The sequence below is a fragment of the Macrobrachium rosenbergii genome, chromosome 43 (assembly GCF_040412425.1).
Source record: "Macrobrachium rosenbergii isolate ZJJX-2024 chromosome 43, ASM4041242v1, whole genome shotgun sequence".
In the NCBI taxonomy this organism is placed as follows: Eukaryota; Metazoa; Arthropoda; class Malacostraca; order Decapoda; family Palaemonidae; genus Macrobrachium; species Macrobrachium rosenbergii.
The window spans coordinates 3,006,748-3,017,451 of record NC_089783.1 but is presented as its reverse complement, the minus strand read 5'-3'; positions in this window follow the sequence as shown (position 1 = coordinate 3,017,451).

The following is a 10,704-nucleotide window of genomic DNA, read 5'->3' as shown; positions in this document are numbered from 1 at the left end:
GCTGGGCTCAACACCATTGGCAGAAAACCTACTATGGTTATTTTTGAGTTAATCTCACTTTAAATTGCATTATAAGAGCTCCATCCAAGGTTTCGCTCCTTGGAGTTTCTCCTTGAAATAAATGCCATGTCTTTGGCATTGGCAAGTGTCCTCTCAGGACAGTCTTCTTTATAATCAAACCAATCATGCTGGAACTTCATTTCCAAATATTGGCTCTGGGTGGTTGACATATTTTCCTGGTGGCAAATTACTTGTTAGTGCCTCTGGTATGACAAGGCCCTTCCTAGATGGTTTGAGATCTTAAAGTGTTTGTTTCCAGAGGGAGGACCACGTTGCCATGCAGCTACAAAGCATGAAAGGTATCCTTCCCAACTAAGCTGGTGTCTAATATGTCGGTATTATCTGTAGAAAATGAACAAATCTGTTCGGCACCAGGTTTTCTTGGGATAACAGATCCTGTACTCAGTATCAATAGTTCTGAATGTATCTTCAGACGTACAAGGGCACTGTCAACTTGTGTAAGACATTCCTAGCTATTGTATGTCCTGCCTACAAAAAATTGTACAAATGCTTTTGACCTGGTAGCCTGATGTATGGCCAATTCAAGACCCACATGTTTTGGAGTCCACATAGCTCCTTTACTGACTCCATAACCATGTCTTGAACTTTTGAGATTATCTGGTCATAACTAGCTGTCGAATTCATAGTGTACCTGCTATCATCCAGATCATCATCCTCATCCCCATCATCTGTATCACCATTATCTCCATCATTTTCGCCACCTTGATCATCTCCATCAACATTGTTGCCTTCCAGAACCTCTTGACCTCCAAACAGTACTTTTAAAAACATATGCACAGAATCTGGAACACATGCAATTGCAGCTTCCTTTAACGTTTCAAATCTCTTTTAAGGTGTGTGATACAGAATATCAGATCTCAGCTTAAGAGCAACATGCATAAGAGACAGGAAAATGTCATCTCCAGGCTTATGAACAGGGATAAACGTCTCATCCATTTCTTGTTCCTATGACATCATGGTAGCAATTGGAATATGGGCAAAGCCCTTTGGAACAAGCACAGTTCCTTTGGCATAATCTTCGGATTTCTTCAGGACATGAAAATCATAAACATTTTTTACTAGGTCAGCAACAGCTTGTTTAAAGGTTGCTCTCCTTGTGATAAGTAGCTAGGTATATCTTGTTGAGCTTGTCGACAAAGACCACTGTAGTAATCCTATACTTCATTAAGGCTTAGAATGTGACCTCTTCAGGCACTCCTCTTTAACGCAGAGCACAACCAGCCCATTGCGCCATCATCGTTTCCTACGGTACCCTGCACAACTGATGCTTTTCTGCAGAATATTGTGTAACACTTCAAATGATATTTAGCTTCTGCAGCAATGAGGTCGCTTATAACTGCCAAGGCAATGCTTAGTGGGTGATCAAACCGGGCTAAATCTAGTATTTTGTTACTGGTATTAAATGACATGACTGCATGCAATGTTTCATCCTTTACATCTTCACAAAAGATACACCTTTTCCAGTTAATCATTTTAGAGGTGCTTCTTGTGTGTCTGAAATTTTCTGTATCTAGATTAGTTGATGAGGATTGAAGCTGTATCACTTTAACTCTGGAAATCTGCGGTTTACTTGTAAAGGTGCTGTAACAATCTTTATGGCAAGATTTTCCATGTCCTAAGTTTTGCACATCCTAATAGCCTATCAATAGCATCTCTATTTTTTCATCATTTCATTTTAGTCTTTCTTGGGCAAACTTCTTTTTAAACTATCAAGGCCCGGTTTTGCTGCTGGGTCTTAGTTTGTCCTTTTCTTCTTGGATATGATGCATTGTTCATAGTTGATGTCAAAGACAGGTCTCTTTAGTTGTGACATTAGCTCCATTTCTCAATTCTCTCTTACCACCACTTATATACTACAAACTCAACTCTTTCACCTCATTACTTGGGAAATTAGGCACACCTGTAAGAAAAGAAAATGTACATTGCAAGAGGTATATGTATATGTCTTAGTTTATAAGATGCATTGTAATCATCTTTATTAATTAGTCTGTTTGCAAGTTATGTTATAAAACTGGAAACAAAATACAATATATGCTGGAGGCCATATTGTTTTTAGCTCTCTGGTTAGCCACCATTTTGTTTTTAAGGTAAAAATTGTCTTCTAGTGTAAGGAAAACATTATATTTGAATTCCTGACCCCAAAATTAGACTGAATCAACTACTTAGGCTTGTATTTAGTGCAAATAGTAAAGAAACTATGAGCATAACTTGCTAAATTGGCAGCCATTCTGTTTCTGGCTCTCAAGTACTAAAAACAAAAAATAGAGACTGTCATCCGGCAGATTAGGATTCAGCATACCCAAATTGTGTAAAAAACACTGGATGACAAAATCTAACACAAAATGCCTTACAACTTTTACAGAGTCGACTTTTATGAAATCGTGCCTTGACTATTTTACCTAATTCGGAAATGGTGTCAGGTGACAGCTAAACATTCTCTGTAAGATTCTGAGATAGTTTTCCTCCCCACTTTTTAGTTAAACTTTCACTGTGCATTGTAATTCATAGCATACTTGTGACCTATAGACTTTATACACACACACACACACACACACACACACACACACACACACACACACATATATATATATATATATATATATGTGTGTGTGTGTGTGTGTGTGTGTGTGTGTGTGTATAATATATATATATATATATATATATATATATATATATATATATATATATATATATATATATATATATATATATATATATATATATATATATATCTTATCACATACACAATTGTTCTGTGCATTAGTACATTTACTAAAGGACCTCATTTCAAACTGGATGGTATCACAATGGAGTTTCATTCAAAAGTTACAAGCTTTCTTGGACAAATAGTCCCGTATTATCAGAAATATCCGTACGGATACTTGATAATGTGACTGTTCATTCAAGAAAGCTTGTAAATTTTTGGAATAAAAAGTCCATTAGATACCATCCACGGATACTCTGATAATGTGGACTGTTTTGTCAAGAAAGCTTGTGCAGTTTTTTGAATGAAAACAGTTTGAATGAGGTCATATATATATATGTATATATATATATATATATATATATATATATATATATATGTATATATATATATATATATATATAACAACAATAACATATATATATATATATATATATATATATATGTATATATATATATATATATATATATATATATAATAATATATATATATATATATATAATATATATATATATATATATATATATATATATATATATATATATATATATATATATATATATATATAATATATATATATATATATATATATATATATATATATATATATACATATATATATATATATATATATATATATATTTCATGATGTTACTTATGCCGTATATCTCTATAATTTGACATATTTACTTTTTCATGTATTTATGTTTTTAGTAGTAATGATGTTGAAGTGTCATATTTGAACAGCATCAGATCTCAAAAAGAGAACTTGTGGTGCTTATTAGCGTAATTAAATTGTTAATACAGTTTTAATAGTAACATGTTTAGAACGAATATCTTTCTTGATAAAAGCGTAGTATTTGAACACGTGTGTGTGTGTCAGGAAGAAGCATTTTGTTTCGGTGTCATCAGTTCAGATAAGAGTAGGCGCTTTGTTTTGGGGTTTGTGATGACGGCTTGCGAAAACAAACGCCGATTCGTCATATGGAGAGCCAAGACGATGATTTCGTATTTACGTGCGTTGGTCGAGTCGTAAGCCACCTGGAGAGAAAGAATACGTGTCCTGATCAGTGCATCATGTTTTGTAAGATGCATTCAAACGTTTTGCTGGGATGACGTAACTTTCCTTCTAGAAGCTTCTCCATTGTATCTCTTTCCCAAAACGCTTTAGCGGCATCCACCTCCTGCTTCTAGAACTTTTGTATCTCAATACCCAAAATGCTTTAATGACATCATGTAATTGTTTCACGTATTACTGGAATCCTAAATTTGTTTCATTCTATTTCTGAGACCAGTCCGATTTGGTTCCATCTCTCTCTCTCTCTCTCTCATTCCTATTAGGAAGGGTGCTGCGTAAATTTTGGTCACTTTTAACATTAACTTTTGAGATCTGAATTTAGCAAAGGTATTTAGTTCGTAACGGCGCCTGGTAAAAAAAGTGTGTTTGGTGTAACGCAGCTGCAGCAAGTGATTTACAGAGGTTTTCACAAGTTGTGTAAGGTAACGTGAAATTTTACTTATTGATACCATGGTATGATAAGTTAAGAAGTTGTGGTATGATAAGTTAGGAAATTTTGAACAAGTGAAATCATTATTGATAAATCTTACGTGTATTTTTGTGTGTTTTTCTATTTACAATTTCGTTATATTTTCACATTTTTTATGTTTGTGATGTAATATTTATTTACATAGCATTGTAAATATTTCTTGGTAATTTAACATTGCATATAATTTAACATTACGCCACTTAATTTAACATTTACATACTTAATTTAATGTGCATATTTAATTTAACATTGCATGTGATTTCATTTATTGAGATTTTCTTTTAAATCTTGAGTAATTCTTGATAGTTTAAATTTTTGTACATTAATTTAAATTCTTGATAATTTTGTGAATTAGATTTGTTTTCATAATTAAATTCCAGAATTAATTGAGTGTTAATATTATTTCCTTATTAAGTAAATTTTTCAGATTAGTGAATTCTAATTAATTGGCAATTCTAGTTATAAACTTTTGAATCTGAAAATAAATTTTTGTATTTAACATTTTTAGAAAAACAGTGTTTCATTTATTGATCACCAGTGAATAGGATTGATTGTGTGTACATAAGGCCCAAAGTGATAAACATGTTTTGTTCTTTTGGTTTTGCTAAAGATGAAGTAGACCAGAGAAACAGTTAGAGTTTTTGATGGGTAGTGCCACTTCTCCTAGAATATTTCTAGTTTAATGAGTACGATACCACACATATTCATGAACTTGGTTTGATTTTCCAAGTGATTGATAAATAAGTTTTCTTAAGGGATCACTGCTTTGCCTTTAGAGTACTCAGTCATAACAATTAATGTTATGAGAGTTCAGGTATCTGGCTGAAGTAAATTATATTTTTGAATCTTGAGATTAGTTATTGTAATAACCAGGTACTTGATACGCATCGTGACATTATATTGTTTGGTGCCCAGGGCCCGTGGAACAAACAAATATCACTCTAGTTTTATGGTTTATGCTGGTAGTGTTAGGGATATATTTTGATGGGGAGAGTGATACATTAGTTATTTTGCTTTGTATTGTGAATTATTTAGTTGAGTAACTTAGAGAAAATGGCTCTGTTCAATGTTCAGAAGTTTTTAGCAGCTCCTTCCATCCAGAGTTATCTGAATCCAACCTGACTAAGGCACAGTGGACTGCTAGCAGTAGCATGTGGGGAAGTAATGTGTCTAGTGGTATGATTAAGGCACAAATCAAATATATTGCAATTCAAGCATTGATGGACTCTGGTAAAGTAGATGAAGAGTTAGGAAAGCTACAGGAATTATTGAATGCAGCCAGGCAAATTTACAGATATACACATGAACAAAAGAAAGAAAAGTGATGCAGAAGCAGGCTTGCAGACGCGTATAGAAGCAGAAGAAAATTTGATGAAAGCTGAGGATACAGGCTGAAAGAGAGAAAATGCAAGCAGAAAGAGAAAGAGAGAATAGAGAGAGAAAAGAAAGAAAAGAAGGGGAAAGGAAAGAAAAAGCAGCAGAAGAGAAGAAGAAAGAGCTAAAGAAAGAGAAAGAGGAGAAGAGCAAGAGAAAGAAAAGAGAAAGAGTAAAGAAACAAGAAGATTATGAAGAGAGATTAGAGTGATAGAAGCCCACTTCAAGTTACCTGTAACACCGTCTAACCCTACTCAAAGGTAATTCAGACCCTGTATTTGATGCTAGTAAGAGTGCAGAAGTTAATTCAAAAATTTACAGAAGAAGCCCCAGATGAGTTTTGATCACTTTGAAAAAGTGGCTTCCAGATAATAGGATAGCCAGAGGATAAATGAATGGTCTTGTTACAGAGTGTTCTCATTGGTAAAGGAAAAGTGCCTATTTGCTTATCAATGTTGATCAGTGTAAGTACAAAGTACTTAAACACAATGTGCTACAGTTACAGATGACCTGAATATTATAATGAAAGATTCAGATCTTTGAGAAAGGATGACAGATAACTTTCTTGGATGCTCACAAAGTAAGAAGATGTTTTAAGCGGGTTGGAGGCTGCAAAAGTTAAATCTATGGACGAACTTGAGGTTAAGTAGTCCTAGAACAATATCTTAGAGGAATTCCTGAACACGCAAGAGCCTATTTAAAGAGAGAGGTTAAGAAGCAATAAAGCTGCTACATTGACGAAAGATTTTAATATAATTTCTGCAAAAGAAATTATAATGTCAAAATACCAGAACCAACAACGCACAGGTTTCAGATCTGTCAAATTTCAGAGACATTACAACATGGAAATCCTTAGTAGCTATGCCAATACAAACCAGAGTAACACCCTCAGCAATTGAATGTTAAATCACTCATCATCCAGTCTGTTCTCAAGACAGATACAGAAGACTAATGTTGTCACTACAAGTGTGGGAAAGTAGGACACTACAGTCCAGAGATTGTTATCAGACACAGCAGACCAAACCAGTTGGTCAAGTGGTTAAAGGTAACCAGGTGAAGCAAACTACGAAAGAGCAGTGTGAGAGAGAGACTGAGACTAAACAAGCAGTGTTTGTAACCAGTGGAAATGTAACTAGGCAGTGAGTGGCTGAGCAGCTTGGAGGCTTTTAAACCATATATCTGAAGGTGCGCTGACAACTCAAAGGAGGAAGTGTGCAGGTACCGGAGAATCAAAGTATCACGTGATACAGAGATGACCATGAGTGTGGTAGTTCATTGGTGCTCACCCACAGTTGGAGAAGAATCTCACCGGAGATTCAGTTATTTTGAAGGGTATAGGAGGAGAAGAGGTAACTCCTATATGCCGCTTGCATTTGTCCTGTGAATTGGTGACAGGAAATTTTGATTTTGCTGTAAAGGAATCACTAGCTGTTGAAGGTGTACATGTTTTGCTAGGTAATGAAGTTGGTAGTCTACCTGCATTTTGTTCCTTGTCCTACTTGTGACAGACAAACCATTAGGGTTAGTCCCTACGGTTGATTTCAGAGAAAAAACCCCACTGTTTCAAGTTGTGCCAACTACCAGGGAGTATGAAGAGAACTATGTCTGCAAGTGAAGATACGGATTTACCTGCACTAGAAGATCAAGTGAAGGATCTTTGAATTAGAGAACTGTTCCAGGAAAGTGAAGTTTCCCTAGTGTTAGTAATGAAGAGAGATTTCCCCAGAAGAAGAGGTTCCTGTTGTTATTGAAGAGACTCCGAGTAGTCAGTGTTTCTGAAGATAGTATTAAGAAACTAGAGCAGAGTTAGCAGATATGGAAGTTCAGCCCTTGAAGTTGGTCAAACCAGAGAAGCTAATGGAAAACTGCAGAAGGGATACAACGTTGGCTGATTTGTTCTTCAAGAGTTGTTGATCAAGAAGAGATGCAGTAAACCTCCACCTGTTATTATCTAAAAGGAAGGATTGCTAATGAGAAGCATCGACCTGCAGATATACCAGGAAATGCTGAATGGGAGAATATCATCAAATTTTTATTCCATATCCATTAAAAAAGGAAACAAGTTGTAGCAGTAACTTTTGAGTCTGGACCTTAATATGGGAATCAGAAAGACTGTTGAGAAGATTTATGAAATATTTTTCTGGCCTGGACTTCACAAGGATGTTAGCGAATTTTTGCAGAGTGTGTCACACATGCCAGATGGCTGGAAAACCAGATGAAACCATTCAGAAAGCTGCCCATCACCAGAAGTTAGAGGAGAACCCTTTAGCAAGGTAATTATAGATGTGGTTGGGCCACTTCCGAAAACAAAGAAAGGAAATGAATATCTATTAACATTAATGTGTCCAGTGACTAGTATCTGGGTGATTCCTGTAAGTATAAGTGCAAGATAATTGCTGAGAAGTTGGTGAGTTTTTCTCCAAGTTTGGAATACCAGGGGGTGTGCAAAGTGATAGAGGAACGAACTAAAATTATTCAGGATGTGATGAACTTGTTAGGAGTAAAACAACAGTTTATCAACTCAACTATCATCCAGAGACCTCAAGGAGCCTTGGAAAGGTTCTGAACGCATTGAAGAAGTATGTTAACTAAGTATTGTAATGAATCAGGAAGAGGAATGGGATGCTGGTTTGTAATGTTATTTGAAGTTAGGAATGCTTATCAAGAAAGCATGGGATGTTCACCAAATGAAATGATTTTTGGTCGAGACATTAGAGGTCCATTGAAGATTCTTGCAGAGAATTGGTAAGAAAATCAAGAGGAAATCCAAGGAGAATATGTGAAGAACTTGAGGAAAAGATTAAGAGAAATTAGAAAATTCTCTTTAGAAAATTTGAAAATAAGTCAAGAGAAAATGAAAAGGAAATATGATGCTAAAACTAAGCTAAGAAATTTTAGTATTGGACAGCAAGTTCTAGTGTTCTTGCCAGTGAATTTCCCACTACCAATAAGTTTCAAAGTCCTTATAGGATAATAGAAGTTAAGTGATCAGAACTTATGTGGTTGAAACACCAGGAAGAAAACGACAGGAAGATGCATGTGAATCTTTGAAACCTTACTTCTCAGAATAAGAAACTGAAACAGTGTCAACTGCTGAACAGCCCCCATCTGCAGAGGACGATGACGTCTACAGAATTGGGAGCTGAAAACAAGATGAACAATTCTTCCAATATTAGAAAATTTGGAAGATAAACTAAAACATCTAGTGTTAAGGCAAAGTAGTATGAATTAACTGAAGTGATTCCAGTTCCTGAAATTTTGCAGATGTACCTAGGCAATATAATCTGACAAAGCATGAGATAAAGATCAGACAAGATGGAAAACCTTTTAAAATGAGAGCTTATCGCTTATCACCTTATCATCAAGATGTTTTGAAGAAAGAAGTTGAATATTTGTTGCAGCATGGATTAGCAGAACCCAGTTCAAGTCATTATAGTTCTCCTTGTGTGTTAGTGGAAGAAACCAGATAGCTCATTTAGGATGTGTACTGATTATAGGAAACTGAATTACCATCAGTGTGAAAGCAATTATCCCTTGCCTCATATTGATCAATTACTTGATAATATTAGGCAAGCCAAATTTGTTTCAAAGATGGGCATTGAAAGGATATTATCAAATTCCCTTAGATGAGAATGCTAAGTTGCTGTCAGCTTTCATTACTCCTTTTGGACTGTATCAATACACTGTTTTGCCGTTTGGTCTGATGAATGCACCTGCAACATTCCAGTGAGTGATGGATCAGCTACTAGGATCTATAGAAGGAGGTGTATACCAGCAAATGACATTGTGATTTATTCTAATACATGGGAAGAACACCTGAAGATATTAAGAAGAAGTGTTCAGAAACTGGGAAACAGGACTAACAATCAACACAAAAACTGAGTTTGGAGAGGCAACTGTACAGTATGTAGGATTTGAAGTTGGAAAAGGAGCCTTCTAGCTCCTATTGACCGCTAATGTAGAAGGTATCAGGCGAGGCTACCCTGCTCTGAGAAACAGCTACAAGATTTTTGATAAAAGCTGGATTTGCTCGCGATTCTACTGTCCAAATTTCTCAGCCGTAGTAGCTCCTTAACTGACAACCAGTCCTAAAGAAAGTTTGATTGGACTCCAGAGATGTCAAGAATCATTTGAGAAGGTTAAAGCCATGTGCTTCAAGACCAGTGCTTCAAGCTCAGACTTTAATAAAGTTCATTGATACAAGTTGATGCATCCGACTGTGGAATTGGGCCTGTTCTGCTTCAGAAGATGACAGAATCGTACATCCAGTATGTTTCATGTCTTCAAAGTTGAAAAAGCACCAGAAAACTTACTCAACAATCGAAAAAGAAACATTAGCAGTAATCACAGCATTGAAAAAGTTTGAAGTGTATGTGTGAACCAAAGCCCTGGAATGAAGAATTTTGGTATTGCCGGATCACAACCCAATCTCATTCATCAATAAGTGAAAATAATAATATGAGACTGACAGGTGGTCTTTATGCCTGCAACCATATAATGTAAAAATTATTAAACACATTTCTGGGAAAGATAATATGTCATAGCAGATTATTTTATCCCGTTGTGAATCGATGAGATTCAAATCAGGATAAATAATCTTCTCCGAGAGAATTTCATGATGTTGCCTTGTAATACGTATATCCTCTAATTTTGACATATTTACTTTTTCATGTGTATGTTTTAGCGAAGTAATGATCGTTGAAGTGTCATATTTAGTTTGGCATCAGATCTCAAAGAACTTAGCCAGTTATGATAGCGTAATTTTAGGAATTGGCCAATACAGTTTTAATGGCTTACAGCATAATTTTAGAGCAGAACTTATCTTTCTTGATAAAAGCGTATTTGAACATGTGTGTGTGTGTGTCAGGAAGGGGGTTGTTTCTTTTCAATTGTCATCAGTTCAGATAGAAGCGGTAACATTTTTATGAGTTAGTGATGACAGCTTGAAAACAAAGCGCCGATTCATCCCATACGGGCTCAAAGAAGACATGAGTGAT